Source organism: Balaenoptera acutorostrata, chromosome 7, assembly GCF_949987535.1.
Source record: "Balaenoptera acutorostrata chromosome 7, mBalAcu1.1, whole genome shotgun sequence".
Lineage (NCBI taxonomy): Eukaryota > Metazoa > Chordata > Mammalia > Artiodactyla > Balaenopteridae > Balaenoptera > Balaenoptera acutorostrata.
Window position 1 is genome coordinate 4,505,551 of NC_080070.1, and position 21,069 is coordinate 4,526,619.

Genomic DNA, 21,069 nt, shown 5'->3' on the forward strand with positions numbered 1-21,069 from the left:
ATTTAAGAGATGATTCAATATGCCTATGAAAATCCCTACTTTCCCTAAAGTAGGAATTCGCATGCGTCTCCCAGAAAGCAAAGCAGTGAACATCCCTGACTGAGAGAGTTTTCACGACTTAGAACGTATGGGCCATTCTTTTATCTGATCATTTCACAAACGTTGATTTCAGGGCTCCATATGGCCAACACCAGCGGAAGACACTGGGAATGCAAGATCCTCCCTGCCGTGGGTGAGCTCACAGGATGCTGAAGGAGCTGGACAGGAAAGAAAGAGGGTGGTAAGATGGTAAGTTACAAGCTATTCCAACATTGGAGACGCCAAAACGTGAAGATATGACATCATGAAGGTGGTGGAAGGGACGATGGAATAGGAAGTGGAGTGGAGTGGAAAAGTACCAGTTGTATTTGGGGGTGTTTCTGGCTTGGATGGGATGACACGTTGGATAGTGGCCGATCCCAGGTAATATAAGAAAAGGTGTAACTGAGGTGAAAGAAACACGTAGACCTAAGGTTCGTGTTTGGTGGTGCAAACCTATGGATTTTATTGAGTATGGAGAGGTTACCATGGGGACACACACACCCAGAGGACACAGTCTGGAGGACCCAAGAAGGCAAGTGGACACGGCGTTTGTAGGGGATGTTGAACGAGTTACCGGATGAATGAAGCATAGTTCTTACTCGCGAGAACCTTACTACCTAGCATCCCCTGATGAGGGTGGTCAGGGATAACTGGGGAGGGTCAACATGAAACTAACCAGGCCCCCTCCCTGTCTTTCTGAAGCGTCCACAGACGAGCCTCCTCATCCGCGATGTAGGCTCGTAAATCCAGGTCGTAAATCGGGTGGACGGGCTCACCACCCATTTTGCACCCTCAGCTCAGACAATGTGTTACTATTTTTTTTAATTTTTATTGGAGTACAGTTGATGTATAATGTTGTGTTAATTTCAGGTGTACAGCAAAGTGAATCCGTTATACATATACATACCTACACTCTTTTTTTAAGACTCTTTTCCCATATAGGCCGTTACAGAGTATTGAGTAGAGTTCCCTGTGTCATACAGTAGGTTCTTATTAGTTATCTATTTTATACACAGTAGTGTGTATATGTCAATCCCAATCTCCCAATTTATCCCTCTCCCCCTCACCCGCTGGTAATCATACCTTGAGGATCATGAGGCAATCTCTATGTGCCTTCACATAAGAAATTTACTCTACCCTATAAGATCTAAAACAATCAAAGAAGAAGCGTGGATTTCGCATTCACAACCATTTTTTCCTTTCAAAAACATGCGTCCGTAACTGTGTCCCTGCATTCAGGAGAGTTCGACTTTACATCTGCGAGTGACTTACACACGGGGAGTGGAGGCTCAGACAGAAGTATTTCTCAAGGACAGAGCGGTAGGAGGGCCGAGGTGAAAACCTGGTTCCTTGCCTCCGAAAGCAGCATCTTAGCAAAGGTCAGATGCTTTATTTATTAAATCACTCACTGGACGACTTGTCAGTTGAACACACGCCGGATGCTAGGAGAGAGATGAAGAGCCAGTAGCCCTGACTTCAGGGAACTCACTGGACTAAACCATTGGACGTCAGGTGTTTTCTGGTGAACCAGCCAAATACCTTCTGGAGGGAAACTTCAATCCCCACCTGCCTGACCGGGGGCGGGGGTGGGGATCCTCTAGGCTCCACTTAAATGCTTGCGATCAGAGCACCCTGGGGTGGAGACAGCCTCCTGCCTACATGGGAGTGGGAGAGAAAAGCCCTCTTTGTGTCCACCTTTCTCTGTCCTCACACCTCCCACAGGTCACCCGGGAACTCACCTCCGATCCAGGCGGGACCTCCTACCCTTGCGTCTGAGAAGAGACAGCACTGCCTCCTGGTGGCCAACTCGAGGCTCTACAGAGTGGCAAGCCGGCCAGGGCCGCCTTCTCTGGATCCATTCGGAGAGGGAAAGGGGACAGGCTTCCCCCTGTTCTTCAGCAAATAAAGGTGAGCATAACTGAGACCAAGAGTGGCTCTGGCGACCAGCATCCTTGCCATGACCCTCACCTGCACCGGTGACGCTGCAGGGCCCTCCTCCCGCTCAGGGTTCCTGCCTTCCAGCCCTCTTCTTTCCCCCAGGTAGGAACCTTCTCCCAGAGAGGACCTAGGAGCTGTCACTTATGGTTGCTATTGAAGCCATAACCCATGCGGTTCACACCAGAAGAACTCTGTCACAGGGATTTTTTAAAAAACATTGTACAAACAGGAGGAAAGTTGATTAAAGAGAAATTCATTTCCATCCTTACTGGTAACTCTCAAAGGCTGTTAAAGGCAATCGAACACCTAATCCCGAACAATGCTTCTCACATCCCTTTTTATCTTCTCCAAAATTCTCCCCCGTCCTCTCCCCTGATACCGCTCTCCATTCCACTCCCATGTGCCAAACAAATAAAACGATACTCCCCGCCCACTCCACTCATCCCCTGACACCTCTCAGATGTCCAGTCTTCCTCCTTCCAGCTCCAGCCCTTCCATCTCTCTCCTCGTTCACCTGTGCTCACAAGTGCCCAAAGCACCCGCCTGGCCTGGCAGACACTCTGCCATGTGGGGAGAGGGATGAGCCCACCTGAAATGTCAGACACCTTGATGGACCAGTAAGAGCAAGGCTGGGATATTCATACCTGAGATGTTCCATCAAAGCCACTGGCACCCCGGTGTGACGTGTGCTCTCTCTATTACCTCTCCTGGCCTTGAACTCGTGTGTGGTCATGGGAATATAAAGGAAACGACCTCTAAGCCTTAGAAGTGGGACCCGAAACCACTTGGCAAGGATGGCTATTCACTGGTCAAAGGGGAAGAAAAGGAACTCTCTGAAGAGTATTGAGTCTGGCTCTGGACTGATGCTAATTATCAGAAAAGCTTTAAAAAAAGAAAAACTAAAATAAGTCCTAGGAGAGCTTATGGAGGTCAGGCGATAGATACTCTCAGTTTGGTTCTTTGTCACAGGAAGTCCAGTGGAATAAGGGACACATTTTGTGTTTAGCTCCCCAGCCCTAGGAGATGTGCTGAGAGTAGGTATGCTTATGACTGGCAGAATCCCCACACTGATTCCCTGACCTGTGGGGTGAGAACTGTAATGGTAGAAAAAACCTACAAGAAGCCCCAGGAGCTATCTCCTCTGCCAGAATAGTAAACCATGAGCAATAGCACATTCCTGGGGGAATTCAGGCATAACGTACCAGAACCTGCAGAGTGAAAAGAACTATACATCCCTAACTGCCTTACCTGTTGTGGGTTTTTTTTTAATATTTTGATGTGGACCATTTTTAAAGTCTTTATTTGTTACAATATTGCTTCTGTTTTATGTTTTGTTTTTTTGGCTCTAAGGCATGTGGGATCTTAGCTCCCCAACCAAGGATTGAACCTGCACCCCGTGCATTGGAAGGTGAAGTCTTAACCACTGGACCACCAGGGAAGTCCCTCTGCCTTACCTGTTTGAATGGTGCAAAACCCAGATGAGTCTTGGAGGATGACGGTGGGTTATCGCACACTTAATCAGGTGGTCATGTCCATCGTAACTGTAGTTCCACATGTGGTATCTTTTTTAAATTTTTTTAAATTAATTAATTTATTTATTTTTGGCTGTGTTGGGTCTCCATTTCTGCGCGAGGGCTTTCTCTAGTTGTGGCGAGCGGGGGCCACTCTTCATCACGGTGTGCGGGCCTCTAACTATCGCGGCCTCTCTTGTTGCGGAGCACAGGCTCCAGACGCGCAGGCTCAGTAGTTGTGGCTCACGGGCCCAGTTGCTCCGCGGCATGTGGGATCTTCCCAGACCAGGGCTCGAACCCGTGTCCCCTGCATTGGCAGGCAGATTCTCAACCACTGTGCCACCAGGGAAGCCCCCACATGTGGTATCTTTACTGAAGCAAATCAACATTGCTCTACCACCGAGTGTACAGCTGTTGACCTGGCCTATATTGATAATTTCCCCCATTTCTATTAGTAAAGATGATCAGAAACAACTCATTCTCTTGTGGTAGGAGCATCAGCACACCTACATCACCCATCTGTCCTGCTTTGGTCCTGAGATAGACCAGAGGGAATTGAATGTCTTAATATCAAATCAGGTACCACATCACGTTGATGACATTTTGCTAACTGGAGCTGATGAGAGGAAGTAGCAAGGGTGAGAGGGTAAGAGATAAGCCCCACAAGAGTTTGGAGACCTACCGTACTGATAAAGTTTCTAGAGATGCAGTAGCTGAGATATGTCAGAATATGCACTCTAAAGTGAAAATATACTGTGACACTTTGTAGCACCCATTTCAAAGAAATAGACATAACTGTTGATGGACTTTTGGCTTTTTGAAGGCTACATATAGGATATGTAAGCATGATCTTGGAACATGATTATTGAGTAACGCTTAAGATGGCCAGTTTGCGGAGGGGAGCGGGTGGAAAGAGTAAAGAACAAGGTCTACTGCTTAGACTTCCGTATCATGTCCAGGAAGTAGTTCAAGCTGTCTTGTCACTTATGCTGTGTGTCAAGATATGCAACGGTATTTCCTGTGTGAGAGGCAGATAATATATTTTACAGCAACTGAAAAATCCCAAAGAAAGAATCACTGCATGGTTCCTTGGGTTTGGGAATGAAACCATGCCCTCTTCTGCCAGTAACTAGCCTCAAGTTGGTAAGCAGTTCCTGGCCTCCTATTGACCCTGGTAGAAATTAAGTGCTTGACCACCAAGTGATTGCCCATCATCACTGTTTTTTCCCAATCCACCATCCCTGTGTGGAGCTGTAATACATTTGGTTACTTATGCGTGTATTATGCAAATCCATCTGCAAACCAGACCTACCCTTTTTTGTTAACTTTTCATAGGGAACCCTCACGAGGCCACAGGTGTGTGTTGAGGGCAAAGCAGTAGACACAGAAATAGGCACAGTTTCCAGGTGAGTAAATGACCCAGCTACCTGTGCAATTAACTTGTGCCTGTTCTGATATATACCATTTCCAAGGGATAATTTAATATTACTGTTAATATCCAATCTTATGATTTGGAAGATCAGGAAAAAACATTCAGCTGATGGTGGGCAGCTTGGGGTGGCTAACATTTTACCTTTCAGGTGTTGACATCACTCAACATATATGGCAGCTCGTGGAACTTTGTTGTCCCCGGCATTGAGAACACATTTATTTTACTTGAATGACAAACAGGTAAGTGAAGGTTTGGAGGGGACAGAAAGAATGAACAGTACTGGACACTTTCATTATACCATCCAAACCCACTCTCTGCCTTTCTTCCATCTGCCTCTACCCTGGGAGGCTGAACTAGCTGGACTTCATCCATGGTTCCCTTGCCATCTGGCTTCTGGTTGTTTCACATAAATGGGAAGCATTGGCGGGAGACTGGACTGGAGAACAGAGTGAAATCAGGGTACTTATTTCCTGGATTCCTCTGTGATGGGTCGTTATATGTTGAAGTAAGTTTCTCTACCAAGACCACAGCCCCTGTCAGGAAACCCTCTGCTACAACAACAGCTACTATCTCTGGGTTCTGGTCAACTTTTCCTCTCCTTAACCTTCAGTCCTGAGGGTAGTAATGGTTCCTCCATCTTGCTAGTTTAGAGCGTTTCAAGCATCGCTCTTGGTTTCCTGAAACCCTGCTTCCATATTTATAAGCAGCCTCTTCATTAAACCTTCCTCAATTACCCACTTGAGTATGGCATCTGTTTCCTGCTAGAGTGTAAGGGATATACATTCAGATCAGATTCTCAGAGCAAAACTTCAAGTAATTAGAAATCAGCAACAAGCACAGACTTAAATGGACTCAAATTACTCAAGATAATAAGTTATTCCCATAGGAAGCTAAGACATATTTGGAACTGAATAACAAGAAGTGTTCTACATCATAGTCATCTATGGTAGGACCAAAAAAAAGGGAAATATGTGCATTAATAAAAGGAAAAGATTAAAAGTAAATATCTGAAGAACTTAAAAGCTTAGAATAAGCTTTTAAAACTAGGGCAGACATAATAGGTAGGAAATTAATAAAATGGAAAAAGAAAAAAAACAAATGAGCTTCAACAAAAGAAAAATTTGCTTTTTTAAAACCTCTAAGAAGAAAGATCAAGAAGAGAGAAGAAAAGGAACAAAAAATTTCTTACTAGTTATCAAGACTTACAAAACTGTAGTAATGAAAACACTATGATATCAATGCCAACATATATAACAGAAAAGAATAACTATTAATTATGGAACATTGATAAATGACATTGCAAATCAGAGAAGAAAAGCTAAGCTATTCAATAAATAGAGCTGGGAAAATTGTTTATGCATACATAAAAAAGCTGATACCTACCTCACACCACAAAAAGAGAAAAAATTTAATGAATTAACTGTCAATATGTAAAAATCAAACCCCCAAATCTTACCAAAAAATAAAGACAATGCCTTGGGGAAAAGAAGAAATTATTAAACAGGTGACAAAAATCACAATCAATGAAGAAAAAGATGGATAAGTTTAAATTTATATATGTGCATATAAAGCATAAATAATATATATAATGTTTGCAGAACTGTGCATGTATTATATAATCATCATAAAAAGGTATTTAGTCACCCAAGAAAGTAAGCCACTACCATGTGCTGATAACTCTCCAAACTGCTATAGATCCTACAGCAAAGCTGACGTGATCTCTGCCCTGGACCGTATGTTGGCAGATAAGCAAACAGGTTGAACAACGCTGCACTTAATAACACAATGAAAATATTACTGTTACTATCATCCACACCATCATAAAGGAGCTTATTTCCAGACAAATTATTAATCGATGTATCAATGTAGTTGTGGTGAGATATGGCAGACCAGGGGGTGACCGATTCTCCTAAGGCATTTACCCTGTTTGTTTAGTCATTCAGTAAGTATTTATTGACTGACCCTTGAATGCCACTGTAATAAGCCCTGGGAGAAAAGGTGAATAAGAAACAATTTCTCCTCCAAGCAGAAAATCCCTGAGATCACCGCTGGGTAGAAGCAGACGCATAAACAGGAAGGTACAGTATCTTGTAATGGGCATTATGGTGGGGGGAACTTATTGTGCTATGGGGGCATATTGAAGCACCTACCCCACACTCTGGGGAGAGGGGTAGGTGGGTTTATGGTGGTACTTCAAAGCCCAACAGTGAAGGCAAGGAAAATATTTTAATTCAGATAACTGAGTGAATCATAAGTCAGAATTCTAAATGCATACATTGCTATAAAATTATAATCATGTGTTAAAGGCTGTCATTCCAGTTTTGAGCCAAGAAAGTTCAGAGGTTCAGAACAAAACAGGTATTTCAGAGACCTCAACAACAAAAGTTGCTACAGCAGGAGTTTTCTGAGGTAAGGATAGTGCAGCAGCAGAGTAACTATTGTTTCTTGGAAAAGCATAAAACTAAGAGGCAAAAATCTTGAGTCTCTGTCCTGATTTTGCTGCACACTCACTTTCTAAAGCTTAGAGTAAGCCAATTATCCTCCAGCGTTTGGGAATAACATCACAAACATAATGTGTTTATTATGAGAATTAGAGCATTAAGGTTAAAGTGCTTAATAAAGCAGTACACGAATATTATTATTAAGTGGCATGTGCTTATGAAGACTCTAGCAGCATTTCTCACTGATGGAAATTACATCATCTTCATAATTGCTTCATTTTGTCTTTATTGAGGTATAATTTTCATATAATAAACTGCACACATCGTTAGTGGATCATTCATTGAGTGTGGCAATTTTATACATAATATAACTACAAACTTCAAAACATCAAAATGTAGAACCTTACCCTACCCGGAAAAGGTTGTCTTCCTATAAATTAATTCTACCAAAAAAAAAAAAAAAACCCACTACTGTCCTTATATGTAGAATCTAAAATACAACACAAATGAACCTAGCTACGAAACAGAAACAGACTCACAGACATAGAGAACAGACTTGTGTTTGCCAAGGGGGGAGGGGGGAGGCAAGGATTGGGAGTTTGGGATTAGCAGATGAGAGCTATTACATATAGGATGGATAAACAACAAGGCCCTACTGTATAGCACAAGGAACAATATTCAATATTCAATATCCAATATTCAATATTCACAATGGAAAAAATATGAAAAAGAATGTATATATAGGTATAACTGAATCACTTTGCTGTACAGCAGAAATTAACGCAACATTGTAAATCAACTATACTTCAATAAAATAAATTTTTTTTAAAAACTACTGTCCTGTTTATATCACCATGCTTATGAAGGATTTTAATCTGTATTTTTCTTTTCTAGTAATATCCCTGTCAGATTTCTGGCCTCATGGTTATACCGGTCTCATAAAAATACTGAGAAGTGTTTTCTCCTCCTCCCCTTTCTGGAAAAAAAATGTGCAATAATGGTAATATTTCTCTTTAAATGTTTGAAGGAATTCACTAGTGAAGTCATCCTGGGCTCAAACTGTCTTTGCTGATATGTCTCTTTTAAAAATGTAAATATATAAGTATATATATGTTTTCAGATTTCCTATTTCTACTTGTGTTCATTTTAATCAAATTTGTTTATTTCACTTATATTGTTGACTTTATTGGCATATGTTGTTCATAATATTTCATTTTCATCTTTATTTTGTCTATATTTATTGATAGGTCCTTTTAAATTTTCTCATATTGATTACTTGTGCTTTATTTCTTTTTTATTGATTAATCTAACATGGAGTTTATTAATTTTGTAAATCTTTTTTAACATATTCACTTTGAGTTTGTTGATTTTTGTCTAGTTTTTATTTCATTGATTTCTGCTCTTAATTATTTTCTCTTTTCTCTTAATTTTGAGCTTAAGATGCTCTTTTTTTCCTAGCTTCTAAACATGGAAGTTTGTTGGAAATGGGGGAAAGTAAAAAAATCAATACTATAAATTTCCTTTCCTTATAAATTTATTGGAAAACTATAAATTTCATTCTCAGCACTGCTTTAGCTGAATATAAATTTTGTTATGTTGGGTTTTCATTATCATTCACCTCCAAATATTCTTAATTTCCTTTGTGATGTCTTCTTTGACTCATAGGATTTTCTTGTTGTTGCATAATTTTCCATTTGAGTTTTTCTAGAGATTGTATTATTGTTGATTTCTAACATGTGTGGTCAGAGAATATACTTTCTGTGATGTCGCGCCTTTAAAACTAATTGAGACTTATCTTATGGACCAGCATATGGTAATGTTCATGAATGTATCTGTTTTTGTACCCACTGTTCTATTCATGTTAGGTTAAGTTGGTTGAAGGTTATGTTCACATCTCCCACATCTTTATAACTTTTGCCTAGTTGTCTTATTAATTATTGACAGGGATTTAAAACCTCCAACTCTGGTTATGGACTTATATATTTCTCCATTACTTCTGTCAGTATTTGTTTTACATATTTCGAAGCTCTGTTATTAATGCATTCAAATATAAAACTGCTATGTCTTATTTCAATCTTAGAATTTCCATTATTTCTTTTTGTGGCTTTCATTTCTGATGAAATTCCTCATCTGCTTATGTATATCATTCACTTTTTCTGATATATACTTTAACACATTTTTTATGGTTATTTTATAGCCTCTGTCTGCTAATTCCATAATCTATATCTTTGGCTCTGAGTCTACTGACAAAAATTTTCTCTTGATAATGGATCACATTTTCTTGCCTCTTTGCTTGTCTCTTTAATTTTTAAAATTTCACTCTGTACATCCCATGTAAAAGAATAATTGAGAATTAAACAGATAGTATTTGCCCCTGAAAATGGTAGGACGCTGAGTCAAACATATCTGTAATTGGGCTGAGTCTGGGCTTTGTTGCAGCTTTGATTAGACTCATTCTACCCCTGGTTTCACATACTTTGAGGGCAGGGTCAAGACCGTCCCGTCAGCAAGGCTTAGAACCTGAGAATTGGAGAGATTCTGAGGCTCCAGACTTTACACTCAGCCACTTCCTGAGCCTTTGGAGGTCTCTCTCCATCCTTCTACAGGAGGAGCAGGCTTTGATTTGCTGCTGCCTCGCATCCAGGAGGAGCCTACTGTGCCCTAGGAATCTCCCCTGGCCGTCCTGCACATCCCCAAGCCTCCAGAAGGGCCCGGCCATGTACTTGGTCCAGGTACCACGCACATCGGGAGTGCGTACTCAGCCTCCCGTTCTGTCCCCTGCCTCGGTGCTGCTACCATGCACCCAGCGAAGGTCCCATGAGAAGGATGTGGTACGTGGGTGTGGATTCACTCCAAGCCTGGGAATCCTCAGAATTCCAAACCATCCTCTTAGCCCACACGTGGCTTATGAAGAGTTGACTAAAAAGATGCACAACATGAGAGTTCTGAGTTAAGTTTTCTTTGGGGCAAAATGAGGACTATAGCCCGGGAGACAGCCTCTTAGATAGCTCTGAGAAACTGCTCCAAAGAGGCAGGGGGGAGGTCAGTATAGATGTGATTTTGGTGGAGGGGGGACGTGCAGCAAACACACATTTTGGCAGAAGGTGGCTTCTCGTCACGAGGAGCAGACGTCTCCATGAAGGATTTTAGTGCTTTTCTAGATACGGGGAGATGCAGGAATTGCGCTCATAAAATCTTGTCCTGGAAATATCCAACTATCTGAAGGCCTGTTCTGCCAGTTTTTCCCAGAGCACAGAGGGCCTCCTTCCTGCTCTCCACCCTGACCTCCTTTCAGGGGGTGTTGACGGTCAGCGGCTGCAGCGGCTCATGATTTATTCCTTGTAGAGGCAGATGGCAAGTGCCAATCTGTGGTTGGCAGAAGTTTAAAAGTCAGGTGGGTGCCACAGCCCACACATACTGAGTAAAGAAAAATGTGGCAGGGATGAAAGTACCCATGGTCTCTGCTAGGAAGGGCTTGTCTCTTACTGGAATTCAGTTCAGTTGGGTTTCCCTGTGTTCCCAGTTCTAGGTTGCCTTTAACCATGCATATGATTTTGTCACTTCTCTGAACTATTCTGATTTGTAGGGTGGGATCTCCTGCAACTCACTACATCCCAGCTGCTGAAGTGTCCATTTGAAGCTGTGTTCGTGTCTAGGGTGTGGATGTGAATAAATCATCCTTGGGGTCAGAAAGAAATAAACGCCAATTTAAATAGTTCTCTGGGTAAGTTTTCATTTCTTCGGTTTTACACACACTGAAGATAAATGGTCTTTGCTACTGCCCATGTTTCCACATGAAGTGATTCAGACCGTGTACTGCCCGAAGCTTCCAAGCCTAGGAGACAAGTGGAGGTTGAAACACAACCTCAGCTTTTTTCTCCCGGTTTATCATCTCAAATGAAAATCTGTTCTTAATTCATCCATGGCTCCATGTGCAAAGGCGAGCAGCGACCCCAGTATCGTTGTTCTGTCTACAGATCGAGAAACTCGTCCCCCAAATCTGGGCATTATGGCTACTTGCAAGAATATTGCCTAAATTATCTAGAATAACTTGTCATATTCTAAGGCCAGATGTTGAAAAGAAAAAAATTGACAAAGATACAGAGAAGACCCCAGGTACTAATGGAGAAGTCACTGACCTCTTTAGGAAGTTTCATGCAATGTAGCAGAAGCGACCTTTCCAGACAAGTTTCTTTTTCAATGAACTTTTTGACAATTTCTTTGCAATCTCATTCCTCTGAAGGAGTGTGAGTTTATCCCTATTTATATATTTTTTGGAGCATAAGTCCACATAACTATGAAATAAAACTTGATCCAAAATCTTCACTTAAATAAGATACAAATGAACTTATTTACAAAAAAACAAAAACAAAAAACAAAAAAACCAGACTCACTGACATAGAAAATAAACTTATGGTTACCCGGGGTGATGGGGGGGGAGGGGGAGGGGGAAGGATAGATTGGGAGTTTGGGATTGACATGTACACACGGCTATGTTTAAAAAGGATAACCAACAAGGACCTACTGTATAGCACAGGGAGCTCTGCTCAATACTTTGTAATAACCTAAATGGGAAAAGAATTTGAAAAAGAATAAATACATGTATATGTATAACTGAATCACTTTGCTGTACAGCTGAAATTAACACAACGTTGTTAATCAACTGGACTCCAATATAAAATAAAAATTAAAAGAAAAACAAAAGAACACAAAATCTTCACTTCAGTTCGTTTATGTGTCTGTGCACGAACACATTATATGAAAGCCTGTCATTCGTTTTCTTTAACTGGTTCCATCAAAAAATATTGATTGAGTTCTTATAATCTGTATTCACTGTTGCCTCCCAAGTGCCTAAATAATTACCTGGCACAAAGTCCCTGTGCCTACTTTCTAGTGAAGAGACATCTACGAAGGATACGGAAAAATAAATAAACCTCATTTCTAGAAGTGATAAATATGATAACGGTATAGTTTCGTATTTCAACCAGAACACTCTTGAAAGTAATTAATGATTACATGAGGAAAGCAAGTGTCCCCAGGGATGGCCTGGGTGTAAATAAGACATATGGAACTTAGGGGAAAGTTCTGTGAAAAAAAGGACATTGGGTTTATGGCTTGGACTTGAGAGGGAGTCAGATGGAGTCCGAGTGGGTGGAGAGCAGACGTTAACAGGGGCTCAAGGGAAGCCCCGTGGAGGGGTGGCCTTCCATCCTAATCAGAATGATGACAGTGAGTCACTAACCAAAGCCCGGAGGAAGGGCAAGTTCGGGCAGGGCCATGGCAAGTGCAAAGGGTCTGAGGAGGAAACAAACCTGGTGTGTTCAAGACAGAGAAGGAAACAATGGGCTGCCATCAAGTGAAGGAGGCTGAAAGTGATGGGAGATGGATGGAGTCAAGAGAATCAGGCTCTGCCGTCCTTACGGGCCCTGCTGGGAGCTGGCAATTAACTCCACACAAAGGGGTGACTTGGCGAAGATCCAAATGAGAGAGATAAGTTCTCATCTAATTAGGGGGAAATAGTCATGAGAGTCACGTGCTAAGGTGATGCCCTTAAATCAGTCTAAACTCAGCAATCAGCTAACTTGCTGTCTCAAGAAATGTCAAGGTGAGGTTTTTTTTCCCCACTAAAGTGAACTATTTTACAATGAGAATAATGCCTTACTTTTGCAAAAGTTTTCTTGCGGTGGTTATACGGAACTACATTTTTATTTATTTTATTTTATAAATAAAAAGGCTTTGGAAGGACCTGGAAGGGTTGTTTGGGTTTCCAGGTCCAGTCCAAGTTCAGCACAGAGTGCTGTGAATGCCTGGCTGGGAGAGGTGGTTACGAGGAAGGGGAATCAGGACAGGTGGACATTTCATGGGTCAGAAAGCATTTTGCCTATTAGTAGAAAGGCCCGCATTAAGTTAAAAAAATCAATTGCAAAACACAATAGAGGAGGTGAGCCTTGACAACAGAATCAACTAAAACCTCCCACAGTTTGGCAGTAAGTTCAGGATGTGATAACTTTCCTTAGATGTCAACGCCACCTTAGAGGGCAGGCAGAGACACCTCCCACCCAGGTAACATGAAAGGGTCCTGCACTCTGCTTCGCTCAGACTACATCTGGAGCCGAGACTAATTAGAAACCAGAGTGGGAGTCATTCCGCAAGGGAAAAGGTGAATGACATCATTTTGAACTCAGGAAGAGAAGGTGATCAGACACCGGCTCCAAATCCACCCAGGGCAGCCTTGCATATCACGCTCCTCTGAGTTGCTCTAAACCAGTGTTGGCACAATGAACCCAAAGGGTACAGGTGATTCTTCATGTCATCATATGTCCAGTAATCTTATCTCAGGATAAAATAGAAATGTGCTTCCATGATGCTTCTTCTCACAAGTGCATACTTAACTACAGATGGAAATTTCCAGGAAAGGAAAGTTAGGGATGAAAGTACCTCTAAATGGAGGGTCGGTGGGCCAGAGCCGTACCGCTAGTCTGAGCAGTGATGTTTCAACCATCACTTTTTACCCCTAGAACAATGCTATTGGGACCTAGGGGTGTACAGTAGTCGCATGAGGAAGTGTCTGGGTTCGTAGCAGCTACCAGGAATCTCCGTGTCTCTGCTCTGAGCTGCTCCTTAAAAATGATGCCCAAGAGAAACACTGGGTCATCCAGCTGTCGAGAATTCTGAGAGCTGGGACCGCCTCTTCAAGGGAGTGAGACACGGAGAAACACAAGGATGATGGTAATGAAATAAAACTAATAAAGTGAGCAGCTCCCAAAGAGTTCTTAATGTCAGACATTGAGCCAAGCGCTTTGTGCTGTCACTTACCTTCATGTAAATCTCTAAGTGGCTTCTATCATTGCGGGCTTTTTACAGGCAAGGGAGCTGAGGCTAGGGTTAAGGACATGTCTGGGAAGTGGGGCAATGACGATGTGGAATCTGGGCTGTCTGGCACCAAAGGCTGGACTTTTTTTCCTCTTTTTATTTTATTTTTTATTGAAGTACAGTTGATCTACAATGTTGTGTTAGTTTCTGGTGTACAGCAAAGTGATTCAGTTATACATATATATACATTCTTTTTCATATTCTTTTCCATTACAGTTTATAGCAAGATACTGAATATAGTTCCCTGTGCTATGCAGTAGGTCCTTGTTGTTTATCTATTTTATATATGAGTGTGTATCTGTTAATCCCAAACTCCTAATTTATCCCTCCCCTACCTTTCCTTTTGGTAACCATAAATTTGTATTCTATGCCTGTGAGTCTGTTTCTGTCTTATAAATAGGTTAATTTGTATCATGTTTTAGATTCCACATATAAGTGATATAATATTTGTCTTTGCCTTGCTTAGTATGATAATCTCTAGGTCCACCCATGTTACTGAAAACAGTATTATTTCATTCTTTTTTATGGCTGAATAATATTCCACTGTATATATGTACCACATCTTCTTTATCCATTTGTCTGTTGATGGACATTTAGATTGCTTCCATGTCCTGGCTACTGTAAATAGTGCTGCTATGCACATTGGGGTGCATGTATCTTTTCAAATTATAGTTTTGTCTGGATATATGCCCAGGAGTCAGATTGCTGGATCATATGGCAACTTTATTTTTAGTTTTTTAAGGAACCTCCATACTGTTCTCCATAGTGGCTCTACTAATTTATATTCCCACCAACAGTGTAGGAGTGTTCCCTTTTCTCCACACCCTCTCCAGAATTTATTATTTGAAGACTTTTTAATGATGGCCATTCTGACCAGAGTGAGGTGATACCTCATTGTAGTTTTTGTTTGTTTGTTTGTTTTGGGGGGTTTTTTGTTTTGTTTTTTATTTATTTATTTATTTTTGGCTGCGTTGGGTCTTCACTGCTGTGCGCAGGCTTTCTCTAGTTGCAGCGAGCGGGGGTTACTCTGTGTTGTGGTGTGCAGGCTTTTCATTGCAGTGGCTTCTCTTGTTGTGGAGCACAGGCTCTAGGCACGCGGGCTTCAGTAGTTGTGGGGCTCTAGAGCACAGGCTCAGTAGTTGTGGCGCACGGGCTTAGTTGCTCCGCAGCATTTGGGATCTTCCCGGACCAGGGTTCGAACCCATGTCCCCTGCATTGGCAGGCAGATTCTTAACCACTGTGCCACCAGGGAAGTCCCCCTCATTGTAGTTTTGATTTGCATTTCTCTAATCATTAGCGATGTTGAGCTTCTTTTCATGTGAAAGGCTGGTCTCTCAACCAGTACAAAATTGAGCCCCCATTGAGACTGAGGAGGGATGGCCGAGGATAGAAATCACATGGACCAGAGCCACTGCCAAGTCCTTCACTCGGACTCCAGTGAAAGGCCAAGCAACCAAGTGTCTTTTTCTGCCGTTGTAATATCTTCACTCTAAGGCCAAAAAGGAATTTTTATCATTTTATATTTCTCACTAACAAGTAAATATACCAATTTCCCTCCAGGGAAATCCTCATGGATTTGTCCCATAGATACTAGCTAGGGCTTAATTCAATCACAACAATCCTTAGAGAATTGTGCAGGCCAGCTGAAAAGCAAAGATATTACATTTATATGCGTAACATCTATCAAACCTATAGCTCTTAAGATATTAAAAGCTCTATCCTTAGTAATATAGTCTCAGATGGATTTTAAATAAACATTAAAAATATATGTAGACAAACTTCCCGTTATAAGAGTAATGAGTCCTGGGGATCTAATGTACAGCACGGTAATTATAGTTAACAATATTGTATCATATACTGAAAATTTCTAAGCAAGAAGATGGTAACTGTTTTCACCACAAAAAAGAAATGGTAATTATGTGACGGGATGGAAGTGTTAGCTAATGCTATGCTGGTAATCATTTTGCAATATGTAAATGCACCAAATCAACGCACTATACACCTTAAACTTACCCAATGTTATGTGTCAATTATGTCTCAATAAAGCTGTGGGCAAACCTAGGGGCAAGATGGGAATAAAGAAGCAGACCTACTAGAGAATGGACTTGAGGATACGGGGAGGGGGAAGGGTAAGCTGGGACAAAGTGAGACAGTGGCATTGACATATATACACTACCAAATGTAAAATAGATAGCTAGTGGGAAGCAGCTGCATAGCACAGGGAGATCAGCTCGGTGCTTTGTGACCACCTAGAGGGGTGGGATAGGGAGGGTGGGAGGGAGGGAGACGCAAGAGGGAAGAGATATGGGGATATAAGTATATGTATAACTGATTCACTTTGTTATAAAGCAGAAACTAACACACCATTGTAAAGCAATTATACTCCAATAAAGATGTTTAAAAAAAAAAAAGCTTGGGCAAATAATTTAAAATACAGAAATGATTTAAATATATATGTAGAAAAGAAAGCCTACAAGAAGTTATAAACAAAAAATATTTGAGTAGGTGCTAATTATTTTTAAAATGGATAATAAACAATCCCTATTCCAAGGCAACGATTAAGCATTAAAAATGATAGCTTAGGTAGAAAGCATGTCTTTTCTAAAAACGGCCGAAAAAGTATCTCCTGTTTGAAATGCTCTTGTAAAAGAGGTAAAACCTGCTTCTCCTCCCCTTGAACCTGGGCAGGCTCAAGGCTCACCCGGAACCAGCAGACTCACTCAGAAGCGAAGGATGGCATGGAAGCTTCCGGGTGATTTTTTCTGCAGTGTTGGATAACTGGGCCTGGAGGTGTTGTCCTCACTCCCCACAGAGCAATGAAATAACTTTCCCAAGGACACACAATTTTATTAAATGCCAGGTTAGAAACCAGATCTCTTGATACTTAAGCCAACGTTATTTCCACTACGGCCTCCCCTGCCACCAAAACTCTTTGCAACAGATTCCTCCGATGTTTACCACTGAATTAACTGGATTTTGAGTTGTTACCTGAGTGTTTGAGCAATATATTCTCTTGCCGTACTTTGTTGGTCGTATGTAAATTTTATGCCATGATAATCCATTATAAATAGGGGGGATTAAAAAAATACGTCATTGCCTTAGTTTTTCCATACATTTTTCCCCAAAAGAGACCCATGTCAGTCATTCATAATAAAGCTCCGTTTTGCCTTTATCATAGTTCCAGTGAGTTGCTATTAATTTTTAAAAAGCAAGACATTAACCTCTTATCTTTTGAAATGAAAGAAATGGGAAGGAACTTCAAGATTGAAAATGACCTCGATGGAATACATTAAACAGAATATGAAACGGCCAGACTTTAACAAATGTAATTTAGAGAAAACTGCTGATCAAAACATAGCATTTCTCCTATTGATTTCTTCCTTTCTTGATTCTCTGTTTAGGCAAAGGAAGAAAAACTGGAACAGGAGAAGCAGAGATTTCAAAGAAGGGCTAGCTTTAGGCAGAGGTGAGCTACAGTTTGTTATGACAGGTGAATGTCAACAGAGGAAAAGCAGGAAAATAGCCAAAAACTGAGAAGGAAAAGCAACAGACCCAGAACAAGAGATGAGAAATGTCAACTCTATGCTTTGTTTTCTTACTTATAATAATTACAGACATATATATGTATACACATATATATGTGCATATACACAGTCTATACACACACACACAGACTGAAGTTTCCTTTATTTTTTTCATTTTTATTGATTTATTGATTTTAATTTTACATACATGTGCTGTAATTAATTTTATATACAGAAACCAGGAGTAAGTATTGCTTGTTTGTATCAACTGTATTTTTTTAAAAACTTCCTTGATTTTATTTTATTTATTTTATTTTTTTAAATTTTATTGGAGTATAGTTGATTTACAATGTTCTGTTAGTTTCAGGCGTACAGCAAAGTGATTCAGTTATACATATACATATATTCATTCTTTTTCAGATTATTTTCTCATATAGGTTTTTACAGAATATTGAGTAGAGTTCCCTGTGCTATACAATAGGTCCTTGTTGGTTATCTATCTTATAATATAGTAGGGTGTGTATGTTAATCCCAAGCTCCTGATTTATCCCTCCCCCCCAAGTTTTCCCTTTGGTACCCATAAGTTTGTTTTCAATATCTGTCAGTCTGTTTCTGTTTTATAAATAAGTTCATTTGTATCATTTTTAAAAATTAGATTCTACATATAAGTGATATCATATATTTGTCTTTCTCTGTCTGACTTACTTCACTTAGTATGATGATTTCTAGGTCCATCCATGTTGCTGCAAATGGCATTATTTCATTCTTTTTTATGGCTGAGTAATATTCCATTGTATATATGTACCACATCTTCTCTATCCATTCATCTGTCAATGGACATTTAGGTTGTGTCCATGTCCTGGCTATTGTAAATGGTGCCGCAGTGAACATTGGGGTGCATGTATCTTTTTGAATTATAGTTTTCTCCAGATATATGCCCAGGAGTGGGGAAGTTTCCTCTAAATCCCTTCATGCGATGAATGAGGACACTGAGCCTGGAGGTGATTTGAATCAGTGGCCCCCAATCACACTGCTATTCAGTGGCAGCCAGAGAAGATCCCGTTCTCAGACTGGTGTGCTCTTGGCTTCACCGTGGTCTGGCCAAGTGCGTTATCTGTTACTAGAAAATGCTCCAGCCCTGCTTCCTCCACTGGCAAGGGGCTGTGGGCACCCTGGGCACAAGACTCCATCCCTGAGGGGAGGCTGTATGTGCCTCAAGCCCGTTGTTCTTACCCTCATCGGTGAGGGTCCGTCTGTGTGTTTCTTTTTCTGCACCAGGGCTACCACACTGTCCAGCATGGTAGGAGCTTGATAAGCATTTGCTTAATGGGCTAATAAAAGTAAACAGCTCTTTCACCTATATTAGTGTTTGGCTGAATGTCTGACACCAAGTCATGGTGGAGGAATAGAGTTATGACCAAGACAGAGTTGCCCATAAATGTCATCTTCTGCCTTCTGGCCTTACAGTTTTTCCAGCTCAGAGCCTTTCCATGTGCATCCTGAGGGGAAGACTGAAATTCAGTGATAATAGAAATAAGAATATTACTTCAGAAAAGACAAAATCTCTACTTCAAAAAGATACACGCACGCCAATGTTCATAGCAGCACTATTTACAATAATCAAGACATGGAAGCAACCTAAATGTCCATCAACAGATGAATGGATAAAGAAGATGTGGTACATAGATACAATGGAATATTACTCAGACATAAAAAAGAATGAAATCTTTCCGTTTTCAGCAACATGGATGGCCCTAGAGATTATCATACTAAGTGAAGTCAGAGAAAGACAAATATATGATATCACTTATAGGTGGAATCTAAAAAATAACACAAATGAACTTATTTATAAAACAAAAATAGACTCACAGATAGAAAACAAACTTATGGTTCCCAAAGGGGAAAGGAAGGGGTGGGATAAATTAGGAGTTTGGGATTAACAGATACATACTACTGTATATAAAATAGATAAACAACAAAGACCTACTGTATAGCACAGGGAACTATATTCAGTATCTTGTAATAACCTATAATGGAAGAGAATATGAAAAAGAATATGTATATACAGATATACACACGTAACTGAATCACTTTGCTATACACCTGAAACTAACACAACATTGCAAATCAACTGTACTTCAATTTTTTTTTAATTAATTAATTTTATTTTTGGCTGTGTTGGGTCTTCGTTTCTGTACGAGGGCTTTCTCTAGTTGTGGCAAGCGGGGGCCACTCTTCATCGTGGTGCGCAGGCCTCTCACTATCGTGGCCTCTCTTGTTGCGGAGCACAGGCTCCAGACGCGCAGGCTCAGTAGCTGTGGCTCACAGGCCTAGTTGCTCCGCGGCATGTGGGATCTTCCCACACCAGGGCTCGAACCCGTGTCCCCTGCATTAGCAGGCAGATTCTCAACCACTGCACCACCAGGGAAGCCCTGTACTTCAATTTTTTAAAAAAGAAAAATATTAGGCTGCTGCAGCTCTAGCAGCAACAGGCAAATCTCCAAATACTTGAAAATAGCTTAAGAAATTTGTGGTACCCTGATGACATATAAACACAATCAGAATGTATGTAAGAGTGTACGAAAAAAATACGAAAACAGATACCCTGCTATTTCCTCCAGTTGGTTGTGTGTCAAAGAGGTGGATATTAGGCTATAACCCATATCTACCGTTTACAGGTCTCTGTTCCTTACCTACATCTTTATTATACACCTACAGCAGGCAGCTCGGAGAAGCTCTCACCTTGGAAAAGAGACATCACAGAAACTACACACATACACACCAAAAACCCAACCACAAATAAATTCTGAATTTCCTTTTGAAAGTCATTGCATATTTTTCCCTGAATCCCCTTGACATTATATTTACACTTATAATTAACATGTTATAATGTGCAATTAATTGGAGAAGATGGGAAAATGGTTTCCCCAAATCCAATATATTAAATTGAGCATTTCTATCTAGTTATTGCAGGAAGAAATATTACTTATAACAACCGGCATCGTATCAAATAATGGATTCTGCAACGTCTCCAAGTAGGAGAAAAAGGTTCTTTAGGGAGAAAGTAGAAGTTTAAAAGTGTGATGGAATAACCTCCATGATTACATTTCCAGGAGAAAACATTTCACTTTCTTTAGGTTGACAGAAGCAAGATGATGCATTTCTGGGAGTAATGAATCTCTCCTCCATCTGCCAGATGCTTGCCTAAACAGGGTAAATTTTCTTTCTTACCTGACAGTTACATGGCCGCATAATTAGGCAGAGAAATG

General features: G+C 40.8%; 1 long non-coding RNA gene across 3 annotated transcripts; it reads left to right on the forward strand.

Moving 5' to 3' along the window:
- Positions 1 to 178: 178 nt before the first annotated feature.
- On the forward strand, positions 179 to 17,744 carry LOC103009640 (uncharacterized). 3 transcript variants are annotated; one of them, XR_009008931.1, is made up of 6 exons: positions 179 to 288; positions 1,804 to 1,989; positions 3,370 to 4,936; positions 5,111 to 8,403; positions 10,990 to 11,127; positions 17,678 to 17,744. It is a non-coding gene; the product is annotated as an uncharacterized LOC103009640 (long non-coding RNA). The 3 variants fall into 3 exon arrangements; XR_449586.2 differs by lacking the exon at positions 179 to 288 and having other exon boundaries at positions 1,051 to 1,989; positions 3,370 to 3,517; positions 4,866 to 4,936; XR_009008930.1 differs by lacking the exon at positions 179 to 288 and having other exon boundaries at positions 1,051 to 1,989.
- Positions 17,745 to 21,069: the final 3,325 nt, after the last annotated feature.